The sequence below is a fragment of the Gossypium arboreum genome, chromosome 1, assembly GCF_025698485.1.
Source record: "Gossypium arboreum isolate Shixiya-1 chromosome 1, ASM2569848v2, whole genome shotgun sequence".
Taxonomy (NCBI): domain Eukaryota; kingdom Viridiplantae; phylum Streptophyta; class Magnoliopsida; order Malvales; family Malvaceae; genus Gossypium; species Gossypium arboreum.
Window position 1 is genome coordinate 79,311,984 of NC_069070.1, and position 22,464 is coordinate 79,334,447.

The 22,464-nt window shown below is 37.9% G+C and overlaps 2 non-coding genes across 2 annotated transcripts; one reads left to right on the forward strand and one right to left on the reverse strand.

Annotated features, from left to right (window-relative positions):
- Positions 1–1,153: 1,153 nt before the first annotated feature.
- On the reverse strand, positions 1,154–1,261 carry LOC128282101 (small nucleolar RNA R71). Its single transcript, XR_008272372.1, has one exon. It is a non-coding gene; the product is annotated as a small nucleolar RNA R71 (small nucleolar RNA).
- A 17,520-nt stretch (positions 1,262–18,781) lies between these two features.
- LOC128282407 (small nucleolar RNA R71) lies at positions 18,782–18,887 on the forward strand. The gene has a single exon (XR_008272676.1). It is a non-coding gene; the product is annotated as a small nucleolar RNA R71 (small nucleolar RNA).
- Positions 18,888–22,464: the final 3,577 nt, after the last annotated feature.

Consider the following 22,464-nt stretch of genomic DNA (forward strand, 5'->3'; position numbering starts at 1 on the left):
CGGTTATTCAATTTAGGGATTAGACTTTATTAGTCTTGAATAGAGATAATAACATAACTTAGGGATCTCTACGGAACAAGTTGAATGAATAAATCGTCCGGTTCGGAGCCAGAATAACAAGTAAAGTCTAGGTGGATTTTTCTTTAGGTATTGTCTCAAGTCAATCGATTTTCCCAAAAACAATTCCCCAATTCTTCTCTGTGCCTTCTTAGTTTAGATAATTAGTTAATTAAAATAAAAACCCCTTTTATTCCTAGGCTAGATAATAAAAAGACAGCCATTACTAGTACTTTTAGTTCCTTTGGGTTCGACAATCCGGTCTTGTTAAAACTATACTACTGTTCGATAGGTACACTTTCCTACATCAAGATAATAGTTACTTTAAGAACGAGTAATTATAAATATTTAAAACCTATCACGAAACCTCGTGATCAAGTTTTTGGCGCAGTTGCCGGGGAACTGAAATATTAGGAACACTCAATTTTTATTACTTTAGCCATTTATTTTTCTTGCAATTTAATTTAATTTTATTATTATTTATTAATTTACTTTTTCTTTCTCTTGACAGGTTTTTATAGTTTATGACTAGAAGAAACCTGTTGGGACCATTACTTTTTGATGAAGAAATTGATTGCACAGTTCGTAGAAACCAAAGAGAAATAAGGCAAAGCTTAAGATACACGGAGAACGAGCAAGAAGACGATACTCAACCCCCAACCGAAGAGATGGCTGAAAACCAAGGAAATCAGCTACTTCCTGCAATTGCGGCTAATCAAAATCCTGCTCCACGTACTATGTATAACTATGCTAAACCTTCTTTAACAGGAACTGAGTTGAGTATAGTTAGACCTACTATTGTTGCGAATAATTTTGAACTGAAACCTAACACAATTCAGATGATACAGCAGTTTGTTCAGTTTGATGGTTTGCAGGATGAGGATCCCAACACTCACTTGGTGAATTTTCTGGAGTTTTGCGACACTTTCAAAATTAATGACATTTATGATGATGGCATTCGCCTTCGATTTTTCCCTTTTTCACTAAGAAACAAAGCTAAACAGTGGTTGAACTCGTTACCACGAGGGTCCATCACTACTTGGGAACAAATGACCGAAAAATTTGTACTAAAATATTTTCCGCTGGCTAAAACAGCTAAGTTATGTAATGATATCTCTTCTTTTGTGCAGATGGACTTAGAAAGACTTTATGATGCATGGGAGAGATACAAAGATCTATTGCGAAGGTGCCCTCACCATGGTTACCTTTATGGCTACAAGTTCAAACATTTTACAATGGTGTGAATCCCTTAACAAGACAGATGATTGACGCAGCTGTTGGAGGAACCATCAACAACAAAACACCTGAAGAGGCTTATGAATTCATTGAAGAAATGTCACTGAATAATTATCAGTGGCAAGTCATGAGGACTAAGCCAACAAAAACAGCAGGCGTTTATAACGACGACTCGATTATTATGTCACAAATCGTAGAACTTCTCAATAAAAAGATTGATGGTTTACTTGGTTCTACGTAGGTACATCCAATAATGAGGTGTGACTCAAGTGGAGGAGGTGTGCATACAGAATATCAATCCTTCAATCCTACAACTGAAGAGGAACTAGTCAACTATACGGGTAACAATAACTTTCAATTTAAAAATAACCCGTACAATAATACTTATAATGCAGGTTGGAGGAACCACCCGAATTTCTCTTGGGGTGGTCAAGGGAATCAAAAGCCACAAAACCCTCAGGGTTTTCAACAGCCACCTTATCAATAAGAGAAGAAACCAAACTTGAAGAGATGCTCTCTAAATTCATCTCAGTGTCAGAAACTCGTTTCCAAAATACCGAGACAGCACTTAAGAATCAACAAGCATCGATCCAAAGGCTTGAAACACAAATAGGCCTGTTGGAATGCCGGTGCCTTCAAGGCGCAGCGAAAAATAAAAAAATTAAAGATATTCCGGTGATCCAAACCATGCATCCATGTGTAAGGAACGTATCGGGGTGATAAAAGGTTTCGAAATTATCGAAACTTCAATCTGAGTAGACAGCGACGCCTAGGCAACGGGAATCCTGAACCACTATCGAACCAAGCTGCAACCTTTCCGATGTCGGCCTCTACGTAGTCCACCCAGTTGACAATGAACGGTAGAAAAATCTCAGAAACTATTTCAGTGATTTTTATGCTTGACGGCTGCTAGACCCTTTAGCATAGTTTCGGGCTTATTTATATATTATCTCTTTAGGGTTTTTACCCTTGCCATATATAACACCCTTTTAGTTGGTATATCTTTTAATGAATATTAATTCATTAAAATTAATCAATATAATCGTCATCGTTAAAATAAATATAATAATGTTTAACCGAAAATTATAATTACATTAATTATAATAAAGATTTCGGTAAACTATATTTATTTAAACTTATATACGAACCAAATTTATATACTAATGAAATTATGTTCTGACTATGTGCACAACATCCTTGTACGTATAGTATGTTCAACAATTTGATTGCCCAATTAAATTAATTCTATAATTAATTTAATTCATCTGACAATCAGAATACAATACCAACTATGTTTTACTCCGTTCATTTCAACCATAGGGTGTGACCCTATATGTTCTTGTAACGTTAGCAGTAATATTAGAACGATTCTAATGTTACAAACAATGAGTGGCATCTAGCAATCCATCATTGCTACCTAAGTTACGAGAAGTCATGATTCAACATAACCTTTTGTGATTAACCTTTTATACATTAATCCTTAAGTCCTATATCTTTGGAATGGACACAAGTCATGGAATATTCACACTTGCATAGTCCATCCCATGTTTCTTGATACCTTAAGTGAACTATGATACACAAATAAGTATGACATCTCATATCAACTTATTTGAGCATGGCCATGCATTTCTAGTCTCACTCAATCAAGTGGCCTAAGATATTACTCCCATTATGTAGGAGGACTTATCCTATATTGATCACCATATCCTCTACATAGATTGTGGTATATCCAACATCGTCTTTATAGAAGAACCGATTCACGATGTTCGCTTGACTATATCAAAATATACAACTCACGATGTTGGGATAATGATGATCTCAAGTATGAGGATCATATACATATTAATCACTATGAGTAATGTTGTGAAAATTACATAATAATCCAAGAAACATACTCATAGCAGGTCAGTCCAATATGTTGTTCTCTAACACACATATTCATGCATTGATTTTGACACTCCATATCAATGACAACTCTTTATCATCAATCAACTACATGTTAGTCTTAATGCATTATTGTTGTCCTAGCCAACAATAATACTTGACTAATGATCTTTTAAGAATAATCGTATTATTCTCAGGACATTATTATAAAACAGTTTATTTATGTACACAGAAAAGAAACTGAAATAATAATGGCAACGCCTTATATCAATAAACATGATAAATCAAGTATGTGATTACAACCATCTCGTGATTGATCTTTGGGCATACTCTTACAAGGCCAGCTATCCAAACTAATCTCTGAATGACCACAAGGTAGCTTACCAAGTAATACTGAACCTAATCCAAGGGAACACCTCAACGCAATTAGTACTCAAGATAAGGAAGGACTCATTGCGCCTGAGCTAGAATTGATGCAAGAAACTGTGGTGAGCAAAGGCAAAAGTGAGGTAAGTCATAACAAAATGGTGAATGAAGAATATAGACCTCGTGTCCCATACCCTAACGCGGCAAGGAAAGACCGCTCAGACTAACAATTCGGTAAATTCTTCAAACCTTTGTAAAAATTACATATTAAGTTACCGTTTATTGAAGCTTTTTCGTAGATGCCAAATGCCATGAAATTTTTAAAAGAGCTTTTAGTAAATAAGCGAAAGTTCGACGAAGTGTCGTATGTGGACCTAAACGCAGTCTGCTCAACTATTCTACAGAATAAGCTACCCCAAAAATTGAAAGATCCAGGGAGTTTTACAATTCCTTACTTAATTGTTAGTTTAGATATAAGTCATGCATTAGCTGATTTAGGAGATAGTATTAACGTCATGCCTTACAAAATGTTTAAGCAACTAGGTCTTGGGAAGCCTAAACTCACTAGGATGAACATTCAATTGGCAGATAAAACTATAAGATTTCCTAGGGGTATTATTAAAGATGTACTAGTGAAAGTAGATAAGTTCATATTTCCTGTTGATTTCGTTGTTCTAGACATAGAGGAGGATAATAACACCCCTTTGATTTTAGGGAGGCCCTTTTTAGCAACTGCTAAAACAATTATTGATGTTGGCACAGGTGAGCTTACACTTCGTGTGGGAGACAAAACAATCACCCTTCAAGCTCGTAATCCTGGCATCACATCGAACATTGAAGGTAATAGTCCACACCAATCTACTAAAACTCACAATATGACTTTGCAGAAATTGAGCTTCAAAGAAGTTCACGAGCCATGTTCCAGAAATGATAGAGGACACATTCATGAAGAACGAAGGCCACGGATAGAGGAGCTAGACGAATGTCGAGCACATAAATCGATAACACACGATAAACTGAAACTACGCCAAAATGAGCCCGACACCTCTCCAAATCAACTGAAGGTTGGTGATAAAGTCTTACTAGATACCGCAGATCCCCACATTGTCACTACCACACCGAATGAAGAAATACCTCTTACGGTACTCAGTATTTTTCCATTCGGTGCGGTAGAGGTGAGTCATCCCAAGTTTGGCACTTTTAAGGTAAACAACACCCGATTAAAACCTTATTTTGATGAGATTAATAAAAGGAATGAGGAGTATAAACTTCTCAAACCACCATAACCATTCACTGAAGAGGTAAGTCGAGCTTAGAATATAAATAAGCGCTTCTCGAGAGGCAACCCGAGCATTTACATTATTAATTTCTTTAAATTTTGGTATTTAACTCCTAACCTACTAATAGAGATCTTGAATATAGGTGTTTCCATAGAGACACGGCCAAGCACACGGGCGTGCTTAAGGCCGTGTGACAATAGGGAAAAAGATTTCCCCAACACGGGCTACGATAAAACGCCACGACCGTGTGACATGGCTGTGGTCAAGCCTACCAAAACAACACGGGCATGCGACATGCCCATGTGGAAGACCCGTGGTTGAAACTGAGAAACTAGCACGGGCGTGCGACACGCCCGTGTCTAACACCCGTGGTCGAACCTGTTAACTTAACACGGGCATGGAGCTTGAACACACGGGCGTGGGAGAAGCGAACGAAGCTAGACACAGCCATTCAACACGGCCATGTAAACCCACACGCCCAAGGAACACGGGCGTGTACTAAATGTCAGACACGCCCAAATTTGAAATTCAAAAATCACACGGGATGAAATTGGAGGACACGGGCTTGTGTCATGGCCGTGTGTCCCAAAATCTATAAATACCCTACACTATTCACTTTCGTCCATATTCAAAAACCCTAACCCTAGCTGCTGTAACTCCACACGGCCCTCTTCCACACCTGTACGCCGCCTTCAACTTCTTTTTTAACGCCCAATCTCTCTCCCTTAGCGTTTGTTTACTCTCTTCACTTCTATTCTACTGATTATTAAAGCTTATTATTACAATAATTTTCATTTCTTTTGAACTATCTTCCATTTTTGTTCATTACTTTATCATTTAGTTTGCATTTTTAGTTAGTTATTATACATTGCATGTTAAAAAAGTGATTAGGAAACTTCATACCCATGAATTTACCATGCTCATTCTCATGATATTCCCATGCCAATATCTCTCATGCAATTTGCATTATTCAATTATGTCTTATACATTTCATGTTGCTAGGAAAGCTTTATTCTTTTACACTTGCTATTACTACATACAATGACAAAGTCACGAAATTATTATATTAGTTATGTTTGGTTGTGGTTGAAAGTCTGCTTTTTAATTGGATATTGTACTCCTTTCACTTCGACCACTCATTGAGATGACTCGATGATTCTACTCGCAGGTACCATGTCATCGTCAAAGGGAAAGAAAACCGTCGTACCTGCTTCGAAGAAGAGGAAGGGAGCGTCCTCTTCTGCGGGCCCAACTGCAAAAATCCGTCACCCTCTCCTACAATTTCCTCGAGGGCCCCAAGAAGAACTATTCCAAATACTTCGAGCTCGACCTTTAATTGTGGGCCGCTGCATCGATTGGGCTACCATAGAACAAGTCCGGATGGCTGACGTGATTCAGGCTCTCCTAACTACCGACCCTTGGGAGCTATTCTTCAGGATTATCGAGCGACATACCTCGATCTCACGATAGAACTTTGCTAAACGTTCCATCTCTAGACTGTAATGACAAGGTATGATGATCCCGACATGGTCTAGTTTTTCCTAGGCAGATTAATCCACCAGCTAAGCGTCCCAGAGTTCGGTGCTGCTCTAGGCCTATATACGAAGGAGTTTCAAGAGGAGAATGAACTACATGCTCTCAGTCGCCACATACATGTCTCTCCCTCAAAGTGCTGGCACACGTTGGCCCATAACACGCCCTCTTACAATCCTAGCCTCTCCAAGGCATTAGTTCTCCCACCATCCCTGAGGTATTTACACGCAATTTTAGCTCACACAATACAGGGAGATGAGAGAGCACTGGCATCGTCAACACCCACGACGTTTACTTCTTATGGTGCATGTCACAAGGGCACGTCATCGACCTTGCCTCTTTCATCGCCCTTGTGATTCAGCACCAGACGGAGTGGCATTGGAAGGGGGTCATCTACATTGGCTCTTACGTGACTAGGCTGGCGCGACACTTCGGGCTCCTCAACACTGCGGCCCAAGAATCATACCTCACCCTCATCGGCTAGATGTCTCCACAAGGCTTATCGAGCATGTTTAGCATGAGGATGATCGAGAGGCGCCGAGGAACCTACCCTCCCCAGTATCATCTTGTCCAATCTACCGAGGAGGAGGCCTACGAGGACATTCCTGATGATGTCCCCCCACAGCATGAGGACCCACTGACTCAGCCACTACCACCCTCTCGTCCAGTTCATGCGGCGGCTTCATATGCTGACTGAGCGCCTTACCTGATTCGAGCATTAGTGTTTTCAATGATTTGACAAAATTGATGCTACCTTACAGTAGATTTGTCAGCACCTCCACATCTCATCGCCAGTCCCACCTCGCGAACCATCTAGTGATGAAGATGTTTAGAAATATTTATTTATTGTTTTATGTTTTTAATTATTATTGATACTATTTTTATTTTTGTTAGATTTTAGAATTTTATTTTTAATTATTAATTTCGGTTATTTCTTTTCGAGTACTTATTCTTCCTAATATCCCCTAAAAAGTTCATGATTTTATCACAGTTATATAGAGCTCTTAAACTCATCATCACATAGGAACTAAAACTCCACCGCGAAAGGTTCTCCATGACTGCCATGTCCTGCTCGACCACGACCGTAGCCACCATTAGATATAATAATCTTTTGGCGCAGGACTTATGGCCTAATGAACCTCTATGACCGCCGGTGTATCCTCCTTCGCTCTCGAACCAATCACTCTCCAAAACTCTAGTTCGAGGAACTCATCATACACAAAGTTTCACTTCTCTCCCTATCTTATTTTTATAACTCTAACATCTATCTTTGTACATTGAGGGTAATGTACATCTTAAGTGTAGGGGGTATTTATTTCATTATTAGAAAAATCCCTGAATAATCATCTTGTTCTCTTGAAAAACTCTCATATCGTATTTAGGATAAATTTTAATTGATTTATGATTTTGATTGATATATCTTGAATTAAAATATAGGCATTTATGCATTGATTGTTTAAACTTTAAGATATTAGAGAATCAAGCATGATAAGTTGATTTTTAAGAATTTAAAATTATAGGTTGTTTCCCCAAGTCTAGGTATTACTTTGAATTGGAATTCACGAGTCTAAAACATCAAAAAGCCATAATTTTTGTGAGATTTTTGAGCCTTTTGAGCATCTATTAATCCTTTCATGCTCACTTTCATTATTGCTTTGAGTGCATCAGTATTGAACTGTTATTCTAGAACTTGCTTGATTATGCATGTCGAGACCACACCATTTGATTTGATATGTCAAAATGATTAAGGCACTTAGGATTAACCCACTCATGCCATGAAAAGCCTACCTCTACGATTAACCCTTAGTAAACCCCCTTGAGCCTAACAAGCCATTTCTTGTATTACCCTTAATATTAACCTTTAACCCATTATTGTTGAAATCCCCTAAATTAATCCCTATTTTTGTCGAGATTTGAGTTGAATGGATTGCCTAGCTATGTTTTGTTCTCAATAGTTAGTCTTGTTCTAAAAAAAACACTATGTATACATATCTGTACTTTCATTTTCTGAGAGAAGCTCTGTTGTACGCAAGTGAAGATTAACTCTTTTTCTAGTTAGACAATTTTTCAAATTCAATCTCGATTCTAACCCTTTCTTTCAGCTTGTGACCACACCCCTTAACCAAGCCTCACTACAACCCTCTAAAGACCTTTTGATTGATGTATCATCTTAACTTATAGTGGTGGAGATTTGATTTTCATGCAAGCCTATGGTAATGACTTTTCATTATTGACTATTGAGTGCTTCATTTATTGTCCTTAAACACCTCGAGTGATTTGAGTGAATCTTTAGTGAAGATGTGAAACTCTATGATATTTTAAATCAAAGGTAATTACTTAGATGCGGAGAGACACCTATGTTTGCATGATTAAATACTCAACTTGGAATGTTTGAAACTTTTATGTTCTTTTAGTTGAATTCTCAAAGTATAATTACCTATGGATTATTCTAAGATATTATCGATAGGAATTGTAAGTTAAGGTGAATTTATTTTGATTATGAGATGAGAATTTTGCTTGAGGACAAGGAAATGCTTAAGTGTGGGGTATTTGATAAACCGTAAATTATACATATTTTTACCCCATGTTTAATGCATTTTATGGATGATTTATCACTAGATTTGGTGAATTCTATGCTCGTAATGCTTTAATTTCATATTTTATACTTAGGAGAGCATAGGAGAGCGAAAGGAAAGAGAAACGGGCCAAAAAAAAAGAAAATGGGCCAAAGTACGAAATCAACACGGCCTAGACCTCTTCACACGGGCAGACCACACGGCTATGTTAATCTGGCAGAATTGAAGCACGATTCACACGGGTATAGCACACGCCCGTGCCATTTTGACATACTCGAACACGGCTTGAAGTAATCACACACGGGCGTATCACACGGACGTGTCCCTGTCAGGCCCAAGTTGAGTCCAATTCAGAAAAGGCCACTTTTGAGGGCTTATAGGGATTCCAAAGCCTATAAATATACCCGAAAAGAGGAGAAAAAGGGGAGACAGAGAAGAGGGGGTAAGGAATTACTCCAATGAAGCTGATTGATCCATCTTAGAAGTCGGATTCATCAACAAGATTGAAGATCTCTCTTCAATTTCTCTTCAAGAGTTTTGGGTTTTCTTTATGTTTTTTATTCTGTATTCTTCTGAGATGCCTTCTTATTTAGTTATGAACTAAAACCCCTAAATACCTAAGGGAAATGAAACCTAAGACGAATCTTGTTATTATTTTCTGAATCGTATGATAAATATTTAACTTGTTCTTAATTCTTGTTTTGATATCCCAAGATACTGATTCAAGACATGCTCTTACTCAGAGGAGGAATAGACCCTGTCTAAGAGTACTTTTGTCATAATTAAGCGGAGTTGATTGCATGCCTAGAAATAGGGTGACAAGATTTTTTCGGATTAGGGTGAAACCCATAGATCGAGTTAGTGCAACCCTAGAGTGTTAATTAGAGAAAAGTTTCAGTTATTCAATTTAGAGATTAGACGTTATTAGTCTTGAATAGGGATAATACATAACTTAGGGATCTCTACGGAACAAGTTGAATGAATAAATCGGAGCCAGAATAACAAGTAAAGTCTAGGTGGATTTTTCCTTAGGTATTGTCTCAAGTCAATCGATTTTCCCAAAAGCAATTCCCCAATTCTTTTCACTGTGCGTTCTTAGTTTAGATAATTAGTTAATTAAAATAAAAACCCCTTTTATTCCAAAGTTAGATAATAAAAAGACAGTCATTACTAGTACTTTTAGTTCCTTTAGGTTCGACAATCTAGTCTTGCTAAAACTATACTACTGTTTGATAGGTACACTTGCCTACGTCGCGATAATAGTTAGTTCAAGAATGAGTAATTATAAATATTTAAAACCTATCACGAAACCTCGCGATCAGTTGTTCATTTATTAATGTTTAATTTCGGTAATACCTGGTAACCCTGTTTTGGTGACAGGTTGGGTTAAGGGGTGTTACATTTTATTGGTATCGGAGCTATCAGGTTTAGTCGATTCTCAGACTAAATTGAGCTCGTAAGTGAGTCTAGAAGTACATGCCACAGTCAAGTCAAAACTGAGTTGGGTTTTTTGGATGCTGACCTATCTAATTGTTTTTGTTTTATAGATTAAAGATGTCTAATGAACACCTTGATAATATAAATGAAGAAATTTTCACTGGGGAAGAAGAGTCGTATGATTTAGATGAAACGGACTTAGCTACTCCTAGTGTAAATCCAGTTAGAACAAATCAAGTCGATACAATATAGAAATCATACTTCATGATTCAGTAACAAAAAATGGTGAACATAGCGAGGTAACAATATTAAATTCAATCTCGATAAAAATGGCCAAATTCAGTAAGAGGATTTCCACAATAATGGGTTAATGGGTTAATGATGAGGGTTAATCAATGAAAAAGGGTTAGTAGGCTCAAAGGGTTTTACTAAGGGTTTAATTATGTGGGAAGGCTTTTTATGGAGTAAATGGGTTAAATCCTACGTATACTTAAGATATGTATATCAAATCATACGTGTGATCTTGATGTGTATAATCTAACCAAGTTCTAGAATAACAGTTCAATGTTGACACACTCAAACCACAAAAGAAGTGAGCAAGAAAGAAAGGTATATGCTCAAAAGGCTCAAAAATCTCACCAAAAATTTGGGTTTTTGATGTTATTCCCGTATACTTAAGATTTCAAGACAATACCTCAATTTAGGAAAATAATCTAAAAAATTTTAGTTCTCAAAATATCAATTTATCATGCTCGATTCTATAATATCCTATAATCAAATAATTATGCATAATTCCCATGGTCTGATTCATGACATATCAACAAGAATTTTAGATCAATTAGAATTTATTCGATCAAGATTATGAGAAAATCACTTAAACATAAGACCAAATTCAGGGATTTGAGAATAATACAGAAAGTTAGGTTTCATGTTCACCCCCCCACACTTAAGATGTACATTGTCCTCAATGTACAAAGATAAATTATTCAAAATAAAGAAAATCATAAGAGGAAAGGAGGTGAAACTCCCTGTTATATGGATGTGGAGCTTCATTCTGAGGATGGAGTGGTCAGGGAAAGTGGTAGCTGCCATTGTTCTTGGCTAGATGAAGAAATTGGGTCGTTGAACATGGCACTCGCGAGGTATTGTGTCTCGTTTGTTTCCTCATTCCGTAAAATATTCCTAGCAGCTTTGCTTGGAAGTCTATCGAATCATGAAGAGCTTATTGAGAGTTGGTGTGGAAGAGAGCGTAGTGGGATTACTTATTAGAAATACCAGAAAATGGAAAAAGTAAAATTTACTAATTTAGATATGTCTTTCAAAATAAAATAAAATAATAAAATTGAAATGAAAATAAGAATCAAAAGAAAAAATAAAATAAAATAAAATAAAAATAAGAATAAATAAAAAAAATAGGAGTCAATGATCCTCGTCGGTGGGGCCCTTAAGTGGTGGTGCTAGAGTGGCGATGTGGAAGTGTTGGCACAGCTGCTGCATCATGGCCTGCATATCGTCCATCTGTTGGTCCCGTCGTCGATCTCGCTCGTGGATCATCTCAAACTGTATAGTGTAATACTGCTCGAAATGGGTGAGTCGGTCGGAAAGGTGTGCCAATGAAGTAGCCACATGAGCTGGTCATTCCCTAGGTGGCGCGGTAGAAGGCTCCTCATACTGTGGGGGAACATCATCAGGGAGGTCCTCAAGATCCTCCTCATCAATGGCATGAGAGAGACGGTACTGAGGAGGATTGGTTCCACGTCGGTGCTCGATCATCCTCATGTGTAACATAGTCGTGATGCCCTGTGGGGACATCTGACCAATCAGGATAAGCGCTGATGACTGGGCCACGGTGTTGAGGAGGCCGAAGTGTCTGGCAAGGCGCGTCACGTAGGGGCCGATGGAGATCACTCCCTTCCTATGCCTCTCGGTCTGATGGCAAATGGTGATAGCAATAAAGTATGCTAAGTCGGTCACGTGTGCATACGCCATGCACCATAAATAGTAGGCGTTGTGGGTGTTGACAATGCTGGTGCTCTCTCTCCTCCTAGTCAAGCTGTGTGCCAATATGGCATGGAGATATCGTAGGGAAAGGGGGAGAGCTGAGGCTTTCGAGCGGCTGGGGTCGTAGGTGGGAGAAAGTGGTGCCAAAGCTTTCCAGCACAAGGAGGGGGAGATGTGGATATTGTGTGGTAGTGCATTCATGTCCTCCTCCTCCATAAATTCATCGGTGTAAAGTCCTAGAGCAACTCCAAACTCTGGGACACTCATCGCACGAACTAGAGTGCCTAATCAGAAGTGAATGGTGCCTGGGTCATCATTGTTCATCATCACCACCTGTAAATGAAAAGTAGAGCATAATTCTAGAGTTAGCTCTAAATAAGTGGGCTCGGTAATAGCGAAGAACTGTTCCCATGGATCTGTGGACAGGAGGGCGCGAATGGCATCAGCGAGCTAGACTTGCTCTACGGTAGCCCAGTTGATGCAGCAACCTGTGGTGATGGGTCATGAGTGTAGTATTTGAAATAGCTCCTCTTGCAAAGCTTGTGGAAAGTCAAGGAACGGGTGCCGAACTTCGGCTGTAGCACGCACCAAGGAAGAACCCGGTCCCCTACGTCTCTTTGATGATAGGAGCGCGGCCTTCTTCCCTCTCGATGACGACATAATGTATCTGAAAAATTTATGAGTATTGATAGAATCCAAGATACATCAGTAGTTAAGCAAGAGGCCCAAAACTAGTATATACTATTTAGTGGCTTAAATAATTCAAATATAGAAAATTCTAAGGCAAATTCTTTACTTGTCTAAAGCAAAATATTACAATATCTATGTATAGCATGTAGAATACTAATGTAGTAATACAAATTGGAAAAATAAAGTTGAGAAAGTTAACCAAAGGCTATTGTAAGGCGGTGCACAGGCGTGTTGATGTCGAGCATGGGTGTGTGATGCAGGGATATAGTCGTGTGGAGGAAAAATAAAGGGTATAGAGAGGGGAAAGTAGGGATTAATGCAATCGGAATGGATTTCAGGGTGGTTTGAGGGTTGGGGAAGTGAGAATTTTGGGAACGGTGGCTGGAATAATGATTAGGGAGTAGGGTGGAGGAGTTTTTGGCTAGGGTTTTGAAAGGGGGAAGAAGATGAACAGTGGTTTGTTTATATAGGAGAGGGTCACACGGCCTAGGGCCACGCCCGTGTACTTTGAAGGTGAGCCCGTGTTTTTCAAGTTTTTCAATTTAAGTTGTGCCCAGCTACTGCCCCACGCTAATGTGTCTTGGGCGTGTGTGGCACACGGCCATGGCGCACGGCCATGCCTAGCTTTATTCGCTTCTCCCACGCTCGTGTGTTATGGTAGCACGCCCGTGTATTGTTGTACACGGCTGAATGGCGACACGCCCGTGACGAAGAAACAGAATCGAGCCTCGTCCCTGGTACACCTATGGGTTTTCATTCCCATGCTCGTGTGTTCCTATCAAGTTCACCCACGGCCATGTTGCACGGCAGTGGGGATTTATCACACTCCGTGTTTTGGGGAAATCATGTCCTGCTTCAACACGTCCGTATAGCACGGCCGTGGCTTCTTCCCCTGTTTGGCCACAACTTTTGGCACGCCCGTGTGCCTGGCGTGCGGGCTGAAAAATTGTGCAATTCAAAGATTAAGTTAAGGATCCAAGTGTTAGAAAATAAGAATAAAGAAATCAAAATATGTCAGTGCTCGGATTGCCTCCCAAGAAGCGCTTATTTATAGTCTAAGCTCGACTTACCATTCCGTTCATTTATCATGGTGGTTTGAGGAGTTCATACTCCTCATTCCTGCTGTCAATTTTGAAATAAGGTTTTAAACGGGTGTTGTTTACCTAAAAGTGCCGAATTGGGATGACTCACCTCCACTGTACCGAATGGAAAAATACTAAGTACCGTAAGAGGGATTTCTACATTTGGTGTGGTAGTGACAATGTGAGGATCAACGGCATCTAGTAAGACTGTATCACTGACCTGAAGTTGATTAGGAGAGGTATCGGGCTTGTGTTTACGTAGTTTCTGTAACACCCCAATCCTGTGACCGTTACCGGAAATCGAATACGAGGTGTTACCGAGCTTACTTCATTTATTTCCCCCTATTTATTATTATTATTTTTTTGTTCCAGGCAAGCTAGCTAACTGTATCGTAGTCGCTTTAAAAATCATATCTTGAGTTCTGGAACTCAAAATCCAATTCTGTAAATTTTTTCCGAAACTAGACTCATATATCTATATAGGGGAATTTTTGTAGAATTTTTTTTTCCTTGATCTCCCTAATAATTCATCATACATATTACAACTTATGACCATGACTAGCCATGCCAAAGGTTAATCATCACCGAGCATCTCCCTACTATACTATTACCAAATCATGAATTTAACACCGAAAATAAATCAGCCATGACATATGGCATAATAATCGAGTAGGCCTCAACCAATACTCAACCAAAACTGAATTACCAAGACTTGTGTCCAGACATCATAGAGCCAAATCCAACCGAACATTATGCCATTTTCGCATGGCTAAAGTTTACATACCAAATTTCAACAAAACATAATAGCCTATACATGCCAAAATGTTCTCCTAGACCAACTAAAAGAAGATACCAAAAGTTGCTAGCCGGTGTGATGACTTCGATGACGGTCCCGAGTACGCAAAAAGTTGAGTCCAAGAAACCTAAAATAGGTGACAAGCAAACACCGAATGAGTATATAACTCAATAAGTCATAAGCAATGCACTACCATCCATTAATGAAATTATCACAAGAGGAAACAAAATGAAACGAGGCTAATTACTCCATCCAAACCGAACTATACCATAGTTCTTTAGACCTTTTGGTTCAATCTCATACCAAGTTACACATTCACATTCCATATACTAATCAATAGGATATTTGGGGCATTTTTATACATCATTTTGTTTTCGTTACAATCATACAACTAAATGACCTTTCACTTGTTCCACGATAATTCTTATGTACGTGACTTCAATTAAAATTGTCACATAAGTTCTAAACTTACCAAGCTCAACTCCAAATATGAACATAGCGCCTATTAGCCATGAACTCAAGGTACTTACCCGATCCGCTGTCCGTGATCAACTCATTAATGTCGCACACTCAGTGTCAATAGTGATTTCGCACACTTAGTGCTATATAATCAACTCGCACAGTTAGTGCTATATAATCAAACTCGCACACTTAGTGCTGTACCAATTTTAAACCCGCACACTTAGTGCCAAACTCATGATCATAAATGTTCATACCCGTACACTTAGTGCCGAAATCAACAACTATATACATCTCACCTCTTTTCTTTTCATTCAATACTTTCATCACCACATACATACATGTATATAAATTTATCATTCCTTTCGACCTAATTACATAGACATCATGTCTATTTAAAACAATACAAAATATATGCTTAGTGACTTACCTTGTGTTGGGTAAAATAGTTCCAAGTCGGCTACTCGATGACCTTCGTCTTTCCCTTGCTCGATTCTCCTCCTTTAACTCCTTGAGCTTAATCAATAAATCAACTAGTTTAACCTTCTTGCTAAACATTCATAATTCAATTACAGATGCATATGTATGTTTGTATATTCGGTAACCATCCTCACTAATTACCCATTTAGTCGATTATACACATAATTAAAGGTAACATCACGAACGGGCATACTTATGTATATATATATATGTATATATATACACTTTCAAATGGGCATCACAATTAGATTTAACACCACCTTCATACTCAATTAGATGGCCGAATGTATGTATATATATACAATGTCAACTATAACATCTTTTAAACACCTAATTTCATCTCATGAACACTTAATCAAATTTTCCTAATCTAGCATATATTTTCACATCTATTTGTGACATCATGTAAATTCACATATAACTACATTTCTTAAGTTCTACATCTTAATGCCCATTATAGCCACTCCCATGGTCTAAATCTAAAAATCGGCAACATCCCCTTTCAACTATGTTAGCCGAATACTCATCCTCTTCTTAGTCCTAAATTCGGCACCTCTAACACCATGACTTAACAACTTCAACTTTCATGCTAACATAACAAGCAACTTAACACATCCATGTAACTAACATGTTAATAGCATCAAGGTATCAACTAAAATTTTTAAGCTTCTTTGTCAAATCCCAACTCTCCAACAACCCCAAATCTAACCATGGGATAGATGGAATTCAAACTAACAACCAATAGTATACATGAATTTAAAGGAATAACTTCAACATACCTCAACCTAGATGCACTTATGGCCGAATTTCTCCAAAGCTTTTCTCTCCTTCTTTTACTTGGTTTTTCGGCTAAATGGGTAGCAAGGATGAACACACACTTTTTTTTTGTTCATTTTCTTATTATTAATCTTTATTTCTTCTCTATTTTAATTACTCACCAATATTAAATAATAAATAACATAACCTTGGAAGAATGAAGCCATGCTTGGCTACCACTCAACATAGTTTGGGGCATTTTGACATGCAAACCCAAATTTTCATATTTCAATACTATTTGGTCCTTACTTATTTACCTATCAAATTTTCTAAGTCTCTCAACTAAATCCTTTCAAGCAAGATTCACATTCCTAAGATAAAAATTAAAACATCAAATTTTTATACAAGTACTACCACACAAATGAGGTATGCAAATAAAATTTTAACTAAATTTTATGACTCGGTTTTGTGGTCCCGAAAACACATTCCGACTAGGGTCAATTTAGGGCTGTTACAGTTTCGGTTTATCATGTGTTCTCGATTTGTGTTCTCGCCATTCGTCTAGCTCCTCTATCCATAGTCTTCATTTTTCATGGACGTCTTTGTTCTCTTCATGATAGTAGCGGACTATTTCTGTTGTCTTGGTTCGAGGAAGTTCCTGCAAGGTCGATTGAATATTAGTTTTATCATTGACAGGTTTTATAGCACTAGCTTGAGTCTTAGAGGTTTTGACTGAGTCGCGTGCTTGGAGTGTTAATGCGTCATCACCTGCACGAAGTGTTAGCTCTCCTGTGCCTACATTAATAATGGTTCTGGTAGTTACTAAAAATGATCGTCATAAAATTAGAGGTACCTCGTTATCCTCATCCATATCTAAGACAACGGAGTCTACGGGGTAAATAAATTTATCAATTTTAACGAGAACGTCTCCAATAATACCCTTAGGAAATCTAACTATTTTGTCAGCCAATTGTATGCTTATCCTAGTCTGTTTGGGTTTACCAAGACCTAGTCGTTTAAACATTTTATATGGCATAACATTTATACTTGCCCCTGGATCAGCTAAAGCATTATTCATAGATAGACTACCAATTAAACAAGGAATTGTAAAACTCCCTGGATCTTTCAATTTGTTAGGTAGCTCATTCTTTAGAATAGCTGAGCAGACTGCATTGTGTTCTACATGTGATGTAGTGTCTAATTTCCTTTTATTGCTCAGAAGTTCCATTAAGAATTTTGCTAAGTTGGGCATCTGCGAAAGAACTTCAATAAGGGGTAAGTTAATATGTAATTTCTTTAAGAGTTTGACAAACTTACTGAATTGTTCTTCTGTTTTGTCTTTCGTCATCGCTTTAGGATATGGCACACGAGGTTCATGATTCGTACTTAGGATATGGCACACGAGGTTCATGATTCGTACTTACCTATTTGGGATCATTATTGTTTACCTCTTCTCGTCATTTGTTTATCGTGTTCTCTTGCTGTAATTCTGGTTCAGGTGTAATGAATCCTTCCTTATCTTGAGTGCTAATTGCATTGAGGTGTTCCCTCGGATTAGGTTCAGTATTACTTGGTAGGCTACCTTGTGGTCGTTTAGAGATTAGTTTGAACAGCTGGCCTATCTAAGTTTCTAGTTCTTGGATCGATGCTTGTTGATTCTTAACTGCTGTCTCGATATTTTGGAAATGGGTTTCTGACACCGAGATGAATTTAGAATGCATCTCTTCAAGGTTTGGTTTTTTCTTTTGTTGATAAGGTGGCTGTTGAAAACCCTGAGGATTTTGTGGCTTTGGATTTCCTTGACCTCCCTAGGAAAAATTTGGGTGGTTCCTCCAACCTGCATTATAAGTATTACTGTATGGGTTATTTTGAGATCTAAAGTTATTGTTACCCATATAGTTGACTTGTTCCTCTTCGGTTGTGGGATTGAAGGATTGATATTCTGTATGTACACCTACTTTGCTTGAGTCACACCTCATTACTGGATGTACTTGCCACTGATAGTTGTTCAGTGATATCTCCTCTATGAATTCATAGCCATCTTCTGGTGTTTTATTGTTGATGGTTCCGCCAGCAGCTGCGTCAATCATTTGTCTTGTCGAGGGATTCACACCATTGTAGAACTTTTGAACTTGTAGCCAAAGCGGTAACCCGTGGTGAGGGCACCTTCTCAGTAAGTCCTTGTATCTCTCCCATGCATCGTAAAGTGTTTCTAAATCTATCTGCACAAAAGAAAAGATATCATTACGTAATTTAGCCGTTTTAGCCGGCGAAAAATATTTTAGTAAAAACTTCTCGGTCATTTGTTCCCAAGTAGCGATAGACCCTTGTGGTAACGAGTTCAACCACTGTTTAGCTTTGTTTCTCAGTGAAAAGGGAAATAACCGAAGACAAATGGCATCATCAGAAACGCCATTGATTTTGAATGTATCGCAAAATTCAAGAAAATTCGCCAAGTGCGTGTTGGGATCCTCATCCTGCAAACCATCAAACTGAACAAACTGCTGTATCATCTGAATTGTGTTAGGTTTTAGTTCGAAATTATTCGCAGCAATAACAGGTCTAACTATACTAGACTCAGTTCCTGTTAAAGAAGGTTTAGCATAATCATACATAGTACGTGGAGCAGGATTTTGATTACCTGCAATTGCAGGAGGCAGCTGATCGCCTGGATTTTCGGCCATCTCTTTGGTTGGGGTTTGAGTATTGTCTTCTCACTCGTTCTCTGTGTAGCGTAAACTACGCCTTATTTCTCTTTGATTTTTGTGAATTATACGATCGATTTATTCGTCAAAGAGTAATGGTCCTGACGGGTTTCTTCTAGTCATAAACTATAAAAAACCTGCTAAGAGAGAGAAAAAGTAAATTAATAAATAATAAAATAAAATAAAATTGCAAGAAAAATAAATGGCTAAAGTAATAAAAATTTAGTGTTCCTAATATTTCAGTTCCCCAGCAACAGCACAAAAAACTTGATGACGTGATTCGTAACAAGTAATAATTATTTATAATGAAGATCAAACCTAGGCTAACTATTATCACGACGAAAAGGCAAGCGCACCTATCGAACAATAGTATAGTAACGGCAAGATCGGGATATCGTACCCAAGGGAACCAAAAGTACTAGTAATAACTATCTTTTTATTATCTAGCCTAAGAATAAAAGGGTTTGTTTTAATTAACTAATTATTTAAACTAATTAACTAATTTAATTAAAGCAAAGAGAAAATTTGGAAAAAGACTTGAAGAAAACCAATTGATAAAGACGACACCCAAGGAGGAATCCACCTAGATTTCACTTGTTATCTGACTCTGAACCAGACAATTTATTCACTTGACTTGTTTCGTCGAGATCCCTAAGTTAAGTTATTATCCCTATTCAAGACTAATAATGTCTAATCCCTAGATTGAATAACCGAGACTTTTTTCTAGTTAACATTCTAGGGTTGCATTAACTCGATCTATGGATCCCTTTATTAGGTTTCACCCTAATCCGGCAAAATCTCGTAACCCTATTTTTAGGCGTTCGATCAACTCCGCTTAATTATGCCAAATCTACTCTTAGGCAGGGTCTATTTGTAACACCCCATACCCGAGTCCGTTACCGGAATCGAACACAAGGTGCACACAGACTTAACTATTTTCACAGTCCATTTAGAATTTTCCAGACAAGCTGGTTACTGCATCACAGTCGCCTTAAAAATCATATCTTGAGTTTCAAAACTCGAAAATTAGTTTCGTAATTTTTCCCTGAAACGAGACTCATATTTCCATCTACATATTTTTTTCTAGAATTTTTGGTCGAGCCAATTGGTAAAGTTTATTAGTTAAAGTCTCCCCTATCCCAGGGTTCGACTACACTGACCTTTGTGCGTTACGAATTGAATATCTCCTTGTACAGGGCTTTAATACTGATTCCATTTGTTTCTATAGAAACTAGACTCAAAGAGGAATCTATAAATATATGGCATGACTCCTAATTATCTCTGGTTAATTTACAATGAATTTCCAAAGTCGGAACAGGGGATCCAGAAACCGTTCTGGCCCTGTTTCACGAGAACTTTAATATCTCTTAACATGTAACTCCTATGACCGTTTCGTTTCTTCCACATGAAAGTAGACTCATCAAGGTTCATTTACATAATTTATTCACTATTTAATACCATTCCTACTATTTTTAGTGATTTTTCACATCCACATCACTGCTGCAGTCAGCATCTGTCTTTAAGTTAGGCTTTACCTATTTCATGATTTCCATGATTCAATTGCCCCTTTTTGCATACATAGCACAAAGTGTGATCATGATTAACCATTCCAATGGCTAATCGTTTCAAAACAATTCCATATCTCATAATGATCGACATACAAACGATTATAGTACTATACTAAAAACGATATAAGCCATTTTCGCATGGCTATCCAAGTTTACACAAAACCGAAAGGTACATGACCTTCAACAAAAGGGTAGTCCTATACATGCCATTTCAAAGTTCAACCAAAATTATACCAAAATGGAGGCTTTGATAGTGTGGATGACTTCGACTTCAATGATCCCGAATCCGATAGCTAACGAGCAAAATCTATAAAACAGAGAAAACGGAGTAAGCAATTTATGCTTAGTAAGTTTGAGCAAGAAATTCCAGCACAACAAAAGCATAGCATTCATAAAGCTAACGGATAATTTCATATGCACAAATTCTCAATATCATACTCATTTCACATTCCAACCCCTATGTTCATACATAAGGGATCACCTTAGTCAAATACCGGAAACTCATTACTCGATGGCGAATATTATTCAAGGAATCAACTAATTCAAGCTCATATGAACATACCTCATTGCTGGAATTTTTTCAAGCGCATTAACTGAAATTTTACAGCAAGATCGCTTATTCTAGAATCACGTACCTTCAGAATTTAACGGATATAACGACTCGCTCAAATGCCTTGAGACGAAGCCGGTTATAGCGACTCATACGAATGCCTTCGGGACTTAACCGGGTTTAGTAACTTACACAATGCCTTGGGCTTAGCCGGATTTATTAACTCACACGAATGCCTTCGGATCCTAGTCCGGATATAGTCACTTAGCACAAAGCCTTGGGACTTAGCAGGACATCATTCGAATAACCGAGCACAATTATCAATAAATTATGACACATTCATATTTCATTTTCAATAGCAAAACTCAAACACAAGGCACTTTTTACACTTGCAATTTCGGCTCAATAGCCACACACAAAGAGCATGATTTTAATTTGCTTTAAACATGATCTAATCAATTCGAATTTAAGCTCTATTACTCAAGAACTTACCTCGGACGTGGTCGAACGATTTCGACGGCTATTCGACGACTTTTTCCTTCCCCTTATCGGATTTAGCTCCCCTTTGCTCTTGAGCTTAATTTAACAAATAAATTGGTTTTATCATTTGAGCATCGAAAGAGGAATTCAAGATACTTAGCCAATATATATACTCATTAGGCATCAAAGTCGCATATGTACGAAATCATGAATCGAACTCAACACATTAGTTAATATTCCTCTTAGCCGAATTTTCTAAGCCAAGAATAGGCATCAATATGCTTGCCTCTAACCGAATGCATGCACACCAATTTCCCTTCATGTGGCCGAATATGCATGTCCATGTTGAGGCCAATTATACACTTAATACCACACAAAACAGCATACATTTTACTAACTAACGATTACATATCGTAGCTCAATACACATCTCTCATTTACTTCATAACCGAAACATTATCACAAGCAAATATACACTTGAAATAGTATATATGTCATACCAATACATCGTGTGCAAACATATATACAT